General features: G+C 42.8%; 1 protein-coding gene and 1 long non-coding RNA gene across 4 annotated transcripts in view; one reads left to right on the top strand and one right to left on the bottom strand.

Moving 5' to 3' along the window:
• LOC139551142 (activated CDC42 kinase 1-like) overlaps window positions 1-18,729 on the top strand; it is a 116,849-nt gene that overhangs the window by 43,397 nt on the left and 54,723 nt on the right. The window lies entirely within an intron of this gene.
• LOC139551144 (uncharacterized) lies at window positions 10,392-18,560 on the bottom strand. Its single transcript, XR_011670208.1, has 3 exons — window positions 18,497-18,560; window positions 12,161-12,240; window positions 10,392-11,057 (listed from the first exon to the last, which is right to left on the bottom strand). It is a non-coding gene; the product is annotated as an uncharacterized lncRNA (long non-coding RNA).

Raw genomic sequence — 18,729 nt, 5'->3', positions numbered from 1 at the left:
TACTTATTGACTCAAGACATTTCAACTTTTACATTTAGTAAATTGTAAAAATTTCTAAAAACATAATTCCACTTTGACATTATGGGCTATTGTGTGAATGCCAGTGACGCACAATCTCAATTTTATCAATTTTAAATTCAGGCTGTACCACAACAAAATGTGACCAGGGCTGTGAATACTTTCTTTAGGCACTGTATGCCATGAGACCCTAACCCGCTTTGGTGGTCTCGGTCAGCTGTTTGCTGAATCATGCAAACCCTGCAGAAAAGGAATATTACTCAAATTTGAACAATTTATAATGGTGCTAGTGTCTTACTGTATATGCAATGGGTGCAAGTCCCACAAACACTATGCACATGTTTATATAGATTGGTGTCTATTGATTGAGTACCATTTTGAAAACTGGTCAGTAGTTCAATCAGATTTCAACCAAAAAACAGATATCAACCAAAATAAGACATATAAATAAGACAAGTCAAAAAGACGTCATGAAGAAGACGTTGTGATCTGGTTATAAGACTTCCGGACCAGATTTCAACCAGAAATATCATGTATGCCCACTTGGTGTAATGTACCCATCCTCTGGCTGTGGTTCAATGTGGAGTAGTACTGAACCAGGACTTGCATTCCATAGCAGTTTGACATATAACAGTCACATTTCCTTCACTCAGTCATTGCTAGGGAAAGCATTGTAGCTAGAACAATTAAAACCCTGAACGGATATTTCTCAAACTTATTAGGGTCCATAAACAGATCGACTACATAACTACACATCCATAGCATACAGATCATTTTATCCTCCGCTACACAATCTGCAAGAAAAGTTAGATAACTACTGCTATGTTATCTGCATTGGTAAATATCTTCAATCTCTATTGTTACGTTACTACAATAAAGATCGATGACAAGTGATTGACTTGAATTTTTTATGAACAGCAAGGCAAGCGTTTAAATTTGTACATTCAATTTGCGGTAAATGGTTTAGCTAGCTAAGCTAGATTCTTTACATCCACTGGGTTTCACAAGATGACATCCTGGTTTGCTCAGGAGTCCCTAAAACATTTAAACAACACAAATTACGTTTCAAAAGTCAAACGCCCATATAGCAAGCTATATGTTGTTACGTTCCCCAGTTTCTGTGTTGTAGTTTGTATTTGAGTGTGTGTTTCAGGAGATGGCTTCCTGAAATGATCCCTGAGCAGCTGATTGGTCGGCCCCAATTGATGATTGGAGAGCTGACCCCGCCCCCTCGTCAAGACGCAGCTGTTTCTAATTACCCATTCCGTCTGAAGCTATATAAAAGCCACTGTTCTGTTGTTCAGAAGAGAGAGATCATAGGCACTCTTAGATCATTGCAGGCTGAGATCATTGCTGGAGTGATTGAATGTGATATAGATTATTGCTGAGAGAGGAGGTTGATGGCTGAGGGTTATAGCATGTTGGTCGTTGGTATGTACTGTGTTAGTTGTTGGGATCAGTTGGTATGTTCTGTGTTAGTTGTTGCTGGGAGCAGTTGGTATGTTCTGTGTGAGATTGTTGCTCAGATAGAGCTTATTTGATGTCCTTTGTTTCTTAGTTTGTTTGAGTAATTGTTTGATATTCTGTTTCATTTGTTCCCAGGGGGGAAGGGGAAGGCACCTAGGGAGTGCTTAGGCAAGAGGCCCGCGGGCATAGATATACCTGTAGTGTATATTCACTGTCTAGGCACACTAGGTAAGACCTGGGCGGACCACCCCTGTATTTTGGTTAGGGCACCAGGTGGTGCTAAGATAGGTAAGTAGTGGGTAGGCAGGTTAGATAGGAGAGGGGGAGCTTTGATATTTACTTTCTTTGCTTTGGTTCCATCCAGCCCCTTTTCCCCATATTACCGTGTAAGGAAATAAATCCTAGTAAGCGGTCAATTCTGCCTTTTGTCGTCCTTTCTCGCACCTACAGTTCATACCTCTTTTGCTTCACGGGGAGTTGAGTTGCAGCAGGGTGTTGCGTTCCCTCTTCTCAGAGGCGTGCGTATCATATGTATAGCTAGTTGGCTAATGGTATCTAGTCAGCTAGCTTGTTAACACAGATTTGGTTGGAAAGGCTGAAACAGAGGCTTGAGCATTGCTTGGATGTTGGGTTGTGCGGACACATTTGTGAGTAGGGCACTTACAAGCGAGGGCACATTTGGGCAGGTTCTTGGGTACTTGTAGAACCCATATGTGCCTGCTTGAATGTACAGGTAACTGCCAAAATAAAAGAAACACCAACATAAAGTGGCTTAATAGGGTGTTGGGCCACCACGAGCCAACAGCTTCAATGCTGTTGCGGCGGTTTACAAGCATTTCGCTACACTCGCATTAGCATCTGCTAACCATGTGTATGTGACAAATAAAATTTGATTTGAATGCACCGTGGCATAGATTCGACAAATGTCTGGAACTCTATTGGAGGGATGCAACACCGTTCTTCCTCAAGAAATGCTATTATTTTGTGTGTATTGTTGGTGGTGGGAAACACTCTCAGGCACTGTTCCAGAATCTCTGTTAAGTGTTCAAATGGGTTGAGATGTGATAACTGCCATGGCATATGGTTTATATCGTTTTCATACTCCTCAAACTCCTCCCCAAAAAGTCTATAAAAGAAAACATTCCGTGCCCTGTGGATAGGGACATTGTCATCCTACGGGGCCATTGCCTTTGTAGCCAAAATAATGGCCTGCCCAGCATTTGTATACATGACCCTAAGCATGACGGAATGTTAATGGCTTAATTAACTTAGGAATCACACCTGCTTTCAATATACTTTGTATCCCTCATTTACTCAAATGTTTCCATTATTTTGACAGTTACTTGCATGTTAAACATGGTAGAATGACTGTACACCCCATGTGAGCCTGATGTTTGGTGCCACCCTGTGGCTGACTGCTAGAGCTACAGGTGGGCTGGCCTGGCATAGACTGGCATCATTATTCCCTTCAACCTCAAAAGTTGTGCATGTGTACTCATAACTGTATTATTTGCGAACACTTAAAAAAAAAAGAGGAAGTGTGTTCAGGGTTTGTGTATTCTTGTAAGAATGACAGTATGCAGTACTGTATGTATATATCTTTAGGTCTGTTTTTTTTTTAATCCTCTGCCCGAACTGGTCCAAACAGCTATTTTTTTACCCACATGTCAATCTTGCAACCCCTCAGTATCTGTCAAGCTTTATTTCTGGAAAGTTGATCCCAGCATGGGTCTGTTTTCAAAGATTTAGGCCTACATTAATCATATAACCATTCATCTCAATGGCCAGCAGGAGTGCTCCTGTATCATTAGGAGCAGACACTCACTCAGTTTGGCTGGCTCTATCGCTGTCAATTGAGTTTGCGTATGACCTCTGAGTCAGCATATATAATGGAGTATCTTTTAGGCCTGAACAGACAGACTGATACATGGACAGGCCTATTGCTGCAAAAGCCTCCTCGCGTTCTCTCGGAGTCGCGCTCTCAAATTCAGTTGCTTTATTGGCATGAAATACAATTTGTAGATATTGCCAAAGCAGTATAGTGGTACAGCATGTCAGTAAATACAGTACAATGCAAAGAGGATAATGAAGTACAGTTAATTTCAGTAGTGATGATACGTATAATCATGCATACAGGTACAACACTACTGCTGTTGTATTGTGTCATCTTTGGTCAATACATTTTTATTAGGGATGCACCGATATGACATTTTTGGCCGATACCGATATCCAATATTTTCCTTGCCAAAAAAAACAATACCGATAACCGATATTTAAAAATGTAGCGGCCTTAAGCATTCTAGTACAGTTAAATACACTGCTCAAAAAAATAAAGGGAACACTTAAACAACACAATGTAACTCCAAGTCAATCACACTTCTATGAAATCAAACTGTCCACTTAGGAAGCAACACTGATTGACAATAAATTTCACATGCTGTTGTGCAAATGGAATAGACAAAAGGTGGAAATTATAGGCAATTAGCAAGACACCCCCAAAAAAGGAGTGATTCTGCAGGTGGTGACCACAGACAACTTCTCAGTTCCTATGCTTCCTGGCTGATGTTTTGGTCACTTTTGAATGCTGGCGGTGCTCTCACTCTAGTGGTAGCATGAGACGGAGTCTACAACCCACACAAGTGGCTCAGGTAGTGCAGTTCATCCAGGATGGCACATCAATGCGAGCTGTGGCAAAAAGGTTTGCTGTGTCTGTCAGCGTAGTGTCCAGAGCATGGAGGCGCTACCAGGAGACAGGCCAGTACATCAGGAGACGTGGAGGAGGCCGTAGGAGGGCAACAACCCAGCAGCAGGACCGCTACCTCCGCCTTTGTGCAAGGAGGTGCACTGCCAGAGCCCTGCAAAATGACCTCCAGCAGGCCACAAATGTGCATGTGTCAGCATATGGTCTCACAAAGGGTCTGAGGATCTCATCTCGGTACCTAATGGCAGTCAGGCTACCTCTGGCGAGCACATGGAGGCCTGTGCGGCCCCACAAAGAAATGCCACCCCACACCAGACTGACCCACCGCCAAACCGGTCATGCTGGAGGATGTTGCAGGCAGCAGAACGTTCTCCACGGCGTCTCCAGACTCTGTCACGTCTGTCACATGTGCTCATGTGCTCAGTGTGAACCTGCTTTCATCTGTGAAGAGCACAGGGCGCCAGTGGCGAATTTGCCAATCTTGGTGTTCTCTGGCAAATGCCAAACGTCCTGCACGGTGCTGGGCTGTAAGCACAACCCCCACCTGTGGACGTCGGGCCCTCATACCACCCTCATGGAGTCTGTTTCTGACCGTTTGAGCAGACACATGCACATTTGTGGCCTGCTGGAGGTCATTTTGCAGGGCTCTGGCAGTGCACCTCCTTGCACAAAGGCGGAGGTAGCGGTCCTGCTGCTGGGTTGTTGCCCTCCTACGGCCTCCTCCACGTCTCCTGATGTACTGGCCTGTCTCCTGGTAGCGCCTCCATGCTCTGGACACTACGCTGACAGACACAGCAAACCTTTTTGCCACAGCTCGCATTGATGTGCCATCCTGGATGAACTGCACTACCTGAGCCACTTGTGTGGGTTGTAGACTCCGTCTCATGCTACCACTAGAGTGAGAGCACCGCCAGCATTCAAAAGTGACCAAAACATCAGCCAGGAAGCATAGGAACTGAGAAGTTGTCTGTGGTCACCACCTGCAGAATCACTCCTTTTTTGGGGGTGTCTTGCTAATTGCCTATAATTTCCACCTTTTGTCTATTCCATTTGCACAACAGCATATGAAATTTATTGTCAATCAGTGTTGCTTCCTAAGTGGACAGTTTGATTTCACAGAAGTGTGATTGACTTGGAGTTACATTGTGTTGTTTAAGTGTTCCCTTTATTTTTTTGAGCAGTGTAGTTAACACACACATGGACGCGGCGGTCTAATGCACTGCATCTTAGTGCAAGAGGTCCCTGGCTTGAATCCAGGCTATATTACATCCGGCCGTGATTGGGAGTCCCATAGGCGGCGCACAAGCGGGTTTGGCTGTCATTGTAAATAAGAATTTGTTCTGAACTGACTTGCCTAGTTAAATAAAGGTTACACACACCACACTGACCAAAAAGTGATTTTGTTGGCATTTACGTGTGACCCCATTAACAGCAAAACATAATCAAAACCTATTTCTTTCACTTACTTGCTGTGCTGTTTCATTGTTCATTTGTTCAGTCTCAACCAGAATTTCATCATACATGTCAAGCAGTGAAGTTTCAGCTCTGTCTGTCCGTGGCCTCTCTTCCTAGGTGCGCACTGTCACTGTGTCCATTTCCATCTTGTCCAGCTGTGTATGTAACATTTCATGTAAACCCTGTTTCCTGTCTGCATCGAAGTAGCGGTCCTTGTACTTAGCATCGAGCATGGGGGCGACACAGTAAAGAGGGTCAGAGAGAATGCCACTGAATCTGTAACGAGTGCGCTGAGAGTCGGGAAGAAAGTTCAGGGAGTGAGTTTTAATGAAACAATAAAAACGTAACACAAACAATGCACCAACATGAAAACAGAGTCAATAACACCTGAGGAAATAACCGAGGGGAGTGACAGATATAGGGAAGATAATCAAGGAGGTGATGGAGTCCATGTGAGTGTCATGAGGCGCAGGTGTGTGAGACGATGGTGACAGGTGTGTAGGATAATCAGTATTTTGACTGTTATATTTGCAAATTCCACTCAGCTATCCGAGCAGCTAAACGATCGCTGCAGCAGTACTTAACCCATATGTAAATATCCCATCCAATCTACCTACCTCATCTCCATATTGTTTTTATTTACTTTTCTGCTCTTTTGCACACCAGTAATTCTACTTGCACATCTATCACTCCAGTGTTCATTTTCTAAATTGTAATTACTTGCTACTATGGCCTATTTATTGTCTTACCTCCTCACGTCATTTACACACAATGTACAGTCGTGGCCAAAAGTTTTGATAATGACACAAATATTAATTTTCACAAAGTCTGCTGCCTCAGTTTGTATGATGGCAATTTGCATATACTCCAGAATGTTATGAAGAGTGATCAGATGAATTGCAAAGTCCCTCTTTGCCATGCAAATGAACTGAATCCCCCAAAAACTTTTCCACTGCATTTCAGCTCTGCCACAAAAGGACCAGCTGACATGTCAGTGATTCTCTCGTTAACACAGGTGTGAGTGTTGACAAGGACAAGGCTGGAGATCACTCTGTCATGCTGATTGAGTTCGAATAACAGACTGGAAGCTTCAAAAGGAGGGTGGTGCTTGGAATCATTGTTCTTCCTCTGTCAACCATGGTTTCCTTGCAAGGAAACATGTGCCGTCATCATTGCTTTGCACAAAAAGGGCTTCACAGGCAAGGATACTGCTGCCAGTAAGATTGCACCTAAATCAACCATTTATCGGATCATCAAGAACTTCAAGGAGAGCGGTTCAATTGTTGTGCTTCAGGGCATCCAAGAAAGTCCAGCAAGCACCAGGACCGTCTCCTAAAGTTGATTCAGCTGCGGGATTGGGGCACCACCAGTACAGAGCTTGCTCAGGAATGGCAGCAGGCAGGTGTGAGTGCATCTGCACGCACAGTGAGGCGAAGACTTTTGGAGGATGGCCTGGTGTCAAGAAGGGCAGCAAAGAAACCACTTCTTCCAGGAAAAACATCAGGGACAGATTGATACTCTGCAAAAGGTACAGGGATTGGACTGCTGAGCACTGGGGTAAAGTCATTGTCGCTGATGAATCCCCTTTCCGATTGTTTGGGGTATCTGGAAAAACGCTTGTCCGGAGAAGACAAGGTGAGCGCTACCATCAGTCCTGTGTCATGCCAACAGTAAAGCATCCTGAGACCATTCATGTGTGTGGTTGCTTCTCAGCCAAGGGAGTGGGCTCACTCACAATTTTGCCTAAGAACACAGCCATGAATAAAGAATGGTACCAACACATCCACCGAGAGCAACTACATCCAACCATCCAGGAACAGTTTGGTGACGAACAATACCATTTTGCAGCATGATGGAACACCTTGCCATAAGGCAAAGTGTTAACTAAGTGGCTCGGGGAACAAAACATCGATATTTTGGGTCCATGGCCAGGAAACTCCCCAGACCTTAATCCCATTGAGAACTTGTGGTCAATCCTCAAAAGGCGGGTGGACAAACAAATACCCAGAAATTCTGACAAACTCCAAGCATTGATTTTGCAAGAATGGGCTGCCATCAGTCAGGATGTGGCCCAGAAGTTAATTGACAGCATGCCAGGGCGGATTGCAGAGGTCTTGTAAAAGAAGGGTCAACACTGCAAACATTGACTCTTTGCATCAACTTCATGTAATTGTCAATAAAAGCCTTTGACACTTATGAAATGCTTGTAATTATACTTCAGCATTTCATAGTAACATCTGACAAAAATATCTAAAGACACTGAAACAGCAAACTTTGGAAATGAATATGTGTGCCATTCTCAAAACTTTAGGCCACGGTTGTATATAGACTTTCGTTTTTTTCTATTGTGTTATTGACTGTACGCTTGTTTATTCCATGTGTAACTCTGTTGTTTGTGCACACTGCTTTGCTTTATCTTGGCCAGGTCGCAGTTGTAAATTAGAACTTGTTCTCAACTAGCCTACCTGGTTAAATAAAGGTGAAATAAAATGTAGAAACAAATCTATAGCCTATTCTTAATGAATGCAATGTATGGGTTGTCCTGGGAATCAAATCCACAATCCTGCCGTTGCAAATGCCATGCTCTACCAACTGAGATATACAGGACCACCGATAGCTAAAAGGTACCCTACTTGTGTGTGAACAGACTGGGCTGTACTAAGGTATGTGTCTGAGTAGATTGCTCATCTGTTTTACCCTTTTCAATCATAATGAATGAGTCTCTATGAGACACTGTGAATTTTCTCATCTGTTTTAATGAAATGCAACATACACTGCTCAAAAAAATTAAGGGAACACTGAAATAACACATCCTAGATCTGAATGAATGAAATATTCTTATTAAATACTTTTTTCTTTACATAGTTGAATGTGCTGACAACAAAATCACACAAAAATTATCAATGGAAATCAAATTTATCAACCCATGGAGGTCTGGATTTGGAGTCACACTCAAAATTAAAGTGGAAAACCACACTACAGGCTGATCCAACTTTGATGTAATGTCCTTAAAATAAGTCAAAATGAGGCTCAGTAGTGTGTGTGGCCTCCACGTGCCTGTATGACCTCCCTACAACGCCTGGGCATGCTCCTGATGAGGTGGCGTATGGTCTCCTGAGGGATCTCCCCCCAGACTTGGACTAAAGCATCCGCCAACTCCTGGACAGTCTGTGGTGCAACGTGGCATTGGTGGATGGAGCGAGACATGATGTCCCAGATGTGCTCAATTGGATTCAGGTCTGGGGAATGGGCGGGCCAGTCCATAGCATCAATGCCTTCCTCTTGCAGGAACTGCTGACACACTCCAGCCACATGAGGTCTAGCATTGTCTTGCATTAGGAGGAACCCAGGGCCAACCGCACCAGCATATGGTCTCACAAGGGGTCTGAGGATCTCATCTCGGTACCTAATGGCAGTCAGGTTACCTCTGGCGAGCACATGGAGGGCTGTGCGGCCCCCCAAAGAAATGCCACCCCACACCATGACTGACCCACCGCCAAACCGGTCATGCTGGAGGATGTTGCAGGCAGCAGAACGTTCTCCACGGCGTCTCCAGACTCTGTCACGTCTGTCACATGTGCTCATGTGCTCAGTGTGAACCTGCTTTCATCTGTGAAGAGCACAGGGCGCCAGTGGCGAATTTGCCAATCTTGGTGTTCTCTGGCAAATGCCAAACGTTTTGCACGGTGTTGGGCTGTAAGCACAACCCCCACCTGTGGACGTCGGGCCCTCATACCACCCTCATGGAGTCTGTTTCTGACCGTTTGAGCAGACACATGCACATTTGTGGCCTGCTGGAGGTCATTTTGCAGGGCTCTGGCAGTGCTCCTCCTTGCACAAAGGCGGAGGTAGCGGTCCTGCTGCTGGGTTGTTGCCCTCCTACGGCCTCCTCCACGTCTCCTGATGTACTGGCCTGTCTCCTGGTAGCGCCTCCATGCTCTGGACACTACGCTGACACACACAGCAAACCTTCTTGCCACAGCTCGCATTGATGTGCCATCCTGGATGAGCTGCACTACCTGAGCCACTTGTGTGGGTTGTAGACTCCGTCTCATGCTACCACTAGAGTGAAAGCACCGCCAGCATTCAAAAGTGACCAAAACATCAGCCAGGAAGCATAGGAACTGAGAAGTGGTCTGTGGTCACCACCTGCAGAACCACTCCTTTATTGGGGGTGTCTTGCTAATTGCCTATAATTTCCACCTGTTGTCTATTCCATTTGCACAACAGCATGTGAAATTTATTGTCAATCAGTGTTGCTTCCTAAGTGGACAGTTTGATTTCACAGAAGTGTGATTGACTTGGAGTTACATTGTGTTGTTTAAGTGTTCCCTTTATTTTTTTGAGCAGTGTATATAAGACCTGCTTTTGGCCAAAGCAGAAATTCACAAACTTTTGTTTATTTGTGTATTGTACGGATCGGTGTCCCTAAACCGGTCCGGTTGTTGCTAACGTGCGCTAATGTGATTAGAATGACGTTGTAAGTAACAGCCAGCATTCCAGGACATAGATATGTCTTATATGGACAGAAAGCTTACATTCTTGTTAATCTAACTGCAGTGTCTAATTTACAGTAGCTATTACATAGAAAAAATATCATGCTATTGTTTGAGGAGAGTGCACAACAACAAAACACTTTTCACGGCAAGTGGTTTGATACATTCACCTCTGAAGGTAAATAATGAACTTACATTCAATAATCTTGCTCTCATTTGTCTTCGAGTGTTCCAGAGATAAAATGGAGCATAGATTTGTTTGATAAAATCCATTTTTATATTCAAATGTAGGAACTGGGTTGTACAGTTTGAACCCCTGCTGTCTGAAACTTTGCACACACTGCTTCCATCTGGTGGCCAAAATCTAAATTACACCTAAACTCCTATCTGATAGTATGGCCTTTCTCTTGCACTTCAAAGATGAAGAAAAAAATATATATATCAAAAACACATGTTTCTTTGTTTGAATTATCTTTTACCAGATCTAATGTGTTATATTCTCCTACATTAATTTCACATTTCCACAAACGGCAAAGTGTTTCCTTTAAAATGGTATCAAGAATATGCATTTCCTTGCTTCAGGTCCTGAGCTACAGGCAGTTAGATTTGGGTAAAAGGGTTCCGATCCATGCAACAAAGCTCTTTTATTTATATGACAGCAGTTCAATTTATCGTGGTTGACCATTGAGAAATGCTGAGCCGCACTGCATTCTGAGGTAGACGTGACCACTGACCAATAAGACCTGCTCACTTGGTGGAAAGGTCTCTTTAAATCGTCTCTGTCTCTAACCACGCTGTACTGTGGGGAGTTTGCAGACTGTATCCCTGGGCAGTGGGCGTTGGGGAAGGAGAGCTCCCTTTGTCATATCCTGTGGTGATGGTCAGGAGCCAGATACATGACTTCACCTCACTCTTACCAGCTGTGAGCACACAAAGAATTTCATCAATTTTAATGAACACAACAGGGTCACCATTGTCACCTTTAGTGGGAGTAGCCATTTGGAATGAAAACAACTCAAAATATAGGAGTGCTTGGGGACCAACCAACGTTGCTTTGAAAACTACAGAGGAGCCATTGTGGAACCACCAATTAACTTTTTGGCTCCCCAGCTGTTCGTTTTTTTTTCATTCAGAGAGGATGAAGAAAGGTGTAGACTGAGTATGTTAACCTGGACCCAACAAACAGTCATCACCTCAACGTTAAAAAACGTTTCAAAAACTGTACGAAAACATTCTCCTCGTGTTTGCCGAACTGTATCGCCAAGCAGTACTGGCTGGATCCTCCTCGGACATTCCTCCTTTAATTAGAGGCAGACTGTTTGACAACGGGATCCCAGTTTGTTGTAGTTCACGTCTCTCTCTTCCTTCCCTCCCACCCTCTCTACTGTCTGGTAGCCTTCCCGTTCTTTTCCTCTCATAAAGAAAGAGCTGCCTAATTAATAACTTTGGCTGTTATGACTGTGTGCTCAGAGTGAAGCCTTCTGCTGAAGCCTGAAAGAAGTGTGAGACTGAAAAAGAGGGAGAGAAAAGGAAAGCAAGGATAGACAAAGTTTAATAGTTCTGACTCATGGGCAGTGACGGACCAAAAGAAAATAGCCTGCCATTGAGTGGGAGAAAAACAGCTGGTATGGGTTTGTTTATAGTCTGCAGAGAACATTTTTGGAGGGTTAGCAGGCAGGAAATAAAGACCGCACCAAATAAAGAAGAAAATGCTGTCGGCCTGTTAGTCCCACGGGAATGGAGAGACTGTAGGGAGGAGTGAATGACAGAAGAAAAGGGTGACAGGGAGAGAGAGAGAGAAAAAAGCCGGAGAGGGTGGGAAAAGCGAGAAATGGTGGGGGGAGCTGGGGGAGAGAGGCAAGAGAAGGGCTGACTGGGTCAGAGGGAGAGGGAAGGAGAGTCAGTGAGTTGGAGCGAGAGAGGGGAGGAGTGTGTGTGGTGGTGGGGAGGGGGCCTGTTAAGATCCTAACATAAGTAGGGGGTGCACAGGAAACGAGCTCTCCATCCTGCAGTTAAATCTGACCTCTTGGCTCCGGATCAAATGCTCCTCTAGCCGAATACCATGGAGCCTCTGTCCTCGACACGGGGCACTTCCCTGGCCGTCTGAGAGCGGGAGGGAGGGAGAGAACATGGGGTAGGGGTACACTGTAAACCCCAATGTTATGTCATTACTCAAAACTTTTGAGGAAACCCATTGCACAATATTTCTGAGTACAGTTACTTAGTGATTTTGTAGTCATTACTCAAGCCGATAGTCACTGTGACCAATGTTCCCTCAAAACTTTTCAGTCACTGAGCGTGCTGAGTGCTAACTTGAACGTTGTGAAAATTCTATGCACCTTTCATTGCGCATTTACTGTGAACACTTTAATTTAGTTTTAACAGTGGCTATTTGATCGTAATGTAGGTCTACCACAGTGGCCTACCATCAAAAACAATGGAGAAAATGCATCCCATAACATTTTAACATGGAAATAGCTGCTCCATTGTTCAGCCTACAGTAGCAGCCAATGTGTGGTCTTCAATGTAGGCCTGCATTCCATAAGATTTGTAAAAAAATATATATATCCAGGGCTTGACATTTACCTGTTCATCCACTTGTCCTTCAAACAATGAGGTGACTGAAAATGTTGTTTGATGCAAGAAACCACTTTACAAAATAAAATCCATGATTATTCCCACACCATTATTACAGAGAATCAGACAAATTATGCTACTCTGCCTATTGGCTACTTAGCTTATTCAAGCCTGTCTCAAAATACAGCACTGCCCCTTAACTGGGCTAATAACTCACTAACTAGCAAACATATGAACACATGTCCATCTACATTATTTTGATCTCAAAACAAGCGCATCTAATAACAACCACTCATGCGGTAAAAACAGCGCAAAGTGAATTACATAGATCCATCTATTGCAATGGTCTATTTGAATATAGGCCTACTGCAGCTCTGATTTGGTTATGGCGGACCTGTCTGTGTAGAGTACAGGCCTGAGTCGTGCCTATCAATGCAATAGAATGGTACTCCGATGGGTTCTGCCTTCATAGTTTTGCATACTCAGTCTTGGATAGTTTGTTTTGGTATGTTGCATTGAAAGTGGCAAATATTGCATTTTTTTAATGTATATTTTATATAACCTTTTTAACTAGGCAAGTCAGTTAAGAACAAATTCTTATTCGACCACAATTCTCACAGTGAAGGGAACCATTGGTGGTATTAACTAATGGTGAAAACTCTAGAAAGTTGAGTGAAGTTCAATCTCGTGCTTCTCTGCACGGGCTGATATTTCTTCTGTGCGTCACTCCCGGAGGAGTGCGCGCATTCTAAACTGAATGCGCGCAGTTTAGAGGGAACATTGACTGTGACCCAGTAGGGGCTTCAGACGCACCCTCTAAACCACACCTCCAATATAATTTCCCAGTGTGCCTTGCCTTTTCGAGTGAATTGTAGAGTTACCACCTATGATTGTATTTGTTAGTGACTGAGAAATAATTGTTGAATTCGTTCATTTTCTGTCCTGTGGCCTTCGCTAAGTGAATATTCCTAGGCGAATATTATCATTATAATTAAACTTTTTATGACAACACATTACACATCTCATAAGGCCTTTATTTTTAGGGTAAAGTTTAACTCATGGTTTACAGGCCACATCAGGCCTGCAAGTAGGGTAATTGTGTTAACTTTCCCAAAATTAACAGATAGAAAACATAAAACTGTTTGGAGGATTTCCAGCAATCTTCCAACCGTGATTCCTGGAAAACCTGGAAAAAACAGAAGTTTGCAACGCTACCTTATGCTTACTTGCAAATGTAATTCCTTTTGGAATCCAGACAGTTGGAGAAACTCCAATAGTGATCACTAGATTAGTATTGTATGTGCAACAGTGCATGAGGATAGATGGGAAATCACAGATTGAAAACCCTATCAATTTATGTTGAGAGATGCTGATTTGTGTGTGTAGAGCACACTTCTGGGAAACCAGAATTCAGCCTCCAGGTTTTGTGCAATGTTGCAAATTCTCATACGGAACAACTCTCTGCAAAATGTCTGTCCTTCCCGGTCTGAAAACGGACGAACATAACACATAACACCACCAGGCATGTGGGGGGAGAGTTATTGAAATGTAACATCCAATCCAAATCTTGAACCAGGGGACCATTCAAACCGTTTTTGCAGTACAACATTCTCCAGACCACCAAGGCAGACGTGACAGCGACGGGATTTTGGAGGTATGGCAACGTGAGAATTGGAACAGTGTAAGAAGACTACCTAAGCCATTTAAACTGGAACAACCATTTGTGACCCGATTCAGGAAACTAGATGTATGTCGCAAGTCACGACTTCATAGGAGAGCCGTTTCAACGTTATTTTTACATTTATTTGATAAAAATGTTTTTTTTTGTCTGAAATGTCTTCTCGAACACGTTAACTTTCATGTGCCTCAATAACAAACTTGTAAACCATATGTAAATACAAATAAAATTGTTAAATTACGAGCCTTGTTGGTTAAGCCACAGAAGAAGTCAGCAACCTTCCCACTAGCCATGATTGGCTGAGATAATGAATGAGCTGGACATGCCGAGAGATGAGTTTGGATTGGTCTGCCATATAGAAGACTTCTGTCTATTTGAGCTCGTCAGTCTGTGTTGGTAATCCTGTTGAATGCTGCTTTAAAAAAAAAAAAAAATCAAGTGTTGCTCTCCACTTTCTAGAGGATCAAGTTTTGAAATCAGTGGAATTAGAGTATGATAGCTAAAGAAATGGAGAAAACACCTGACTCTAGGTTAAATCTTTAAACTAAAGGCAACTGTGGTATGGCATTCCTGACAGAGAGACACGTCCATCATGCATGAGGATGTATACAGGTAAGATAGTCTAGCGTTAGCTAGCTACATTTTCAGATATTACACGTTTCTAATTTTGACAAAGTGATTTCATTTCAAGCTAAAGTGTACTGTTAGCTAGCTATATAACATTAGCTGGCTGGCTCCCTAGCAGAGCTGTATTAATGCAGGTTAGTAATGACATGATTTGGCACTGTGTTCATTGTTGTTTAACTAGCTAATGTTAGCTGGCTGGCTCGTTAGTTAACGCTACGTGACGTGTGTGATCTTAAACGTTGTTTCCCTAGCGAGGTTCATTGTTTACCTAGCTACATTTCTGAAGCTAAAGTGTACTATTAGCTAGCTATCTAACGTTAGCTGGCTGGCTCCCTAGCTGACGTTATTATTCGTTTCCCAGAGATGTTTTATTTTCTAGTTAGAGCCTAATGTTAGTTAACTAACATTGAACCTAGTTGGTTAGCGCCCAGCTCTGTGGCATTGTTGGCACTGTTCATTGTTGATTAACTAGCTAACGTTAGCTGGCTGGCTCGTTAGCTAACGTTACGTGACGTGTGTACAACAACCATTGAATATGCGTAATGAAATTGAAAATGAAATTGTTGCCAGCAGAGCTGGTTAGGCTGTTTTCATGTTATCCAGAGGTAAACAAATCATCGGCAGGAGCGTCAAGTGTCCGCTCTGAGAGCGAAACGAGGGTGGGGCTAAAGCTTAAGAGGGTGTGAACAATGCTGAATGGGTGTAGACAAAGAAGAGCTCTTCACTAGATACCAAAACATTCAAAGGCAATTTTCTCAAAAGTGAGTTTACAAGTTTATCAACTTTCAAAGCAGAAATACTGTCCCATTGTTCCTCAAATGCAGTGTATGATATACAATTTTGTAGCCCTGAGTCTCTAGTTTTATCCACTGTAGAAAAACACAATTTTAAATGTTACATAAGACCAAATCCAGGTGGTGAGACACATTTCAGTATCGGGTGCAAAAAATTTAACTAAATGATTGGATCAGTTTAGAAATTTGATTTATTTATCATTGAGTAGCATAATCAATCACTCAAGTGGGTATAGAAATTCACCGCCCACTTTCAAAATGTTCACCTTTTGCTGCCTTACAGCCTGAAATTAAAACACACAAAATAAAGCTGGCTTTTTACTGTTTTGCTTTTAATACATTTTCAGATTTTATAAACATTTTTCACTTGGATATTGTGGGTTACTGTGTGTAAATAAAGCCAGAAAAAGTCTGATTTTAATGTGTTTTCAATTTAGGCTGTTAGGCAACAAAAGATGGACATTTTCAAAGGGGGTGGTGACGTTCTATACCCAATGTACATGCACAACATGTTTTTAGGATGTTCTTGGGATGATGTGTCATGGTCCCCTGGAGGTTTTGTTTAGTTCCCGGTTTGTCCCAGGGACGTCCCAAAGGACGTTTTAGGACATAAGATCAGCATACCCCAAATCCAGATGTTGTGAGTTTAAATCCCAGGTGGGGTAATATTGAAAAGTCAGTTAGTGGTCATGCCAGATGTAATCATATTGCCATTGATTTAAGAGTTATACACTATATTTTAGCTGAACAGCGTACCACTTACCTTAACCCCCATATATATTGAATTACTTTTTAATGGATTGGCACACCTGGGGCCATCAAGTGAAAAAAACCTCCGGGGAACATGACACAACGTCTTAAAAACGTCTTTGGGGACGTTTTTACACGATGTCCTTTAGGGGACCATTTCGCGACGTTCCTGGGACGTCCTAACAACAAATGTTTGTTTGCAGAGACATTCCCTTGACCATCACGCAACGTCCTAATGACTAGTAAAATGAAAGTTCTGAGAACGTCCTACAATGGTCCGGACATAGTCCTCAGTGACGTCCTGGTAACTTACAGGGAACTAGACAAATGTCCCTCAGAGAATGTTCCCTTGGGACAATCGTGCGACGTCACCTTGGTCATCATGAAACATTCCCTTGTGTTCATTGAATGTCCCTTGGATAACGTCCTATGAGAACCAAATAGAAATCTTTTCATAACGTTCCCTAATGGACATCAAAATACCTTATTATCACATTATACTCCGACCAAACAGGGACCTGTATTGAACGTCCTCTTATGGTCCTGAGGTTAACGTTATGTTTTAATGTTCCTAGAGTGGGATAACGTCTCGCTGAAACCTTTAAAGGGACATAATGGGAACGTCATCGAATGTCCTTAGGACATCCCATTTGCTGGGAACCCAGTTTTAGACTGACCTGAAACTTACCAGAGAGAGGGAGGCAACGCAAGAGTCATATCTTTGCCCTAAATCTGTCCACGTTAAGCAGAGCCTTAATTATTAAGCTGGTGAGATTTTTTTGTATGGGGGTAATGAATGTCGAATTTAGTCAAGATGAACACAAATTACTATATGTGAGGCTTATTTGATCTAATATTAATGTTGTAATACCTAGGTTGTGTACTAATAATATACGTGTGAGGCATGTGACATACTAGCAACTTTAAGAAAAAACACTATCCCTGTTGAAATTCAAGACGGGCTATGCATATTCATCACGTCGATGAATTTAAAATGCCTTCGCCATATAATTCCTTATCGAATATTCAACTCCCCCTCATCTTTATATCAGAGTTGTGCCTGTTGTTCACATGCGTATCTATCCTCTGATTGTGGGAGGGGGGTGTTGACATGAGTCTGGTTTCGCCTCCACTCTGTAAGGCAATGCGGTCTTACAGAAAGGCCTTTTGAATATTTTTGTGATCATTCGAATTTTGCAAATCCCATGACTGCAATGTGTGTCTTCAAATTGAGGAGTGTTAGTGACACGATGTTTGCTAAGTAAGAATGGAAGTGAAATAGTACCCCCCCTCTTCACCCCCCAGTGGATGCAGATGCAAAGTGTTCCTCAAATGTGTGACAGTTAACAGGCATGCCATTAAAGAAAGAGTGATTTTAGTTATTACAGTATTGGTTCAAGTTATTACACTATTGATTTTTTTTTACCACTTTATAATGTAACAATCAGTGCATAATGTAATATAATTATTTCATTATTACATTATGCACAAAAACTTTATTGCGTTGTGTTTAGCATATTTATAACTTTATTACATTATATATATGCAAAAGTTATTACATTATTAGCAGTTATTACATATATGGCAGTTATTACATTATCAGTTGCGACAGGGTTTACAGTGTGTAGAGGGTGAGGTAGAGGGATATAAAAGGGAGGGCAGGGGAGGTATCGAGACAGGGGTTAGAGGAAAAGGGAGATTGAAAGGGAAAGAGAGCGAGGGAAGGAGAGAATAGCAGGGAGAGCGGGAATACCAGGAATTACCAAACTGTCAGCACCAGCCATCCAGCAAGAGAAAGAGTAGAGAGTGAGGAGAGAGCCAGAGCGACACAGAAGGAACAGCTCATCCTTCCACTGCACACACACACACACTAACACATGAATGTGCACCACAAACAAATAAATACACAAACTCACTCATTTAAATAACTTACCACACGTACACACACTGTGAGTCAAACGCTCCGCTGCTCCCCACTTTCCTTTTCTCTCTTCTGCAGCTGGCTGCTCTGAGTGAACTGAGACCAGGTCGCTACTATTTTTAGCCCCACGATGGAGGGGATGGATAAACGAATGGGTGGAGAAGAGGGGGAGGAATAGGAGAGAGGGAGAGGTGGAGGGGGACCCGTTTTAGAAGTTCTGCTATAGAGACCTTGCTGCTTTGCAT

This window comes from Salvelinus alpinus, chromosome 23 (genome assembly GCF_045679555.1).
Source record: "Salvelinus alpinus chromosome 23, SLU_Salpinus.1, whole genome shotgun sequence".
Taxonomy (NCBI): domain Eukaryota; kingdom Metazoa; phylum Chordata; class Actinopteri; order Salmoniformes; family Salmonidae; genus Salvelinus; species Salvelinus alpinus.
The sequence above is the reverse complement of the archived record's forward strand: the minus strand, read 5'-3'. Positions and strand labels throughout refer to the sequence as shown.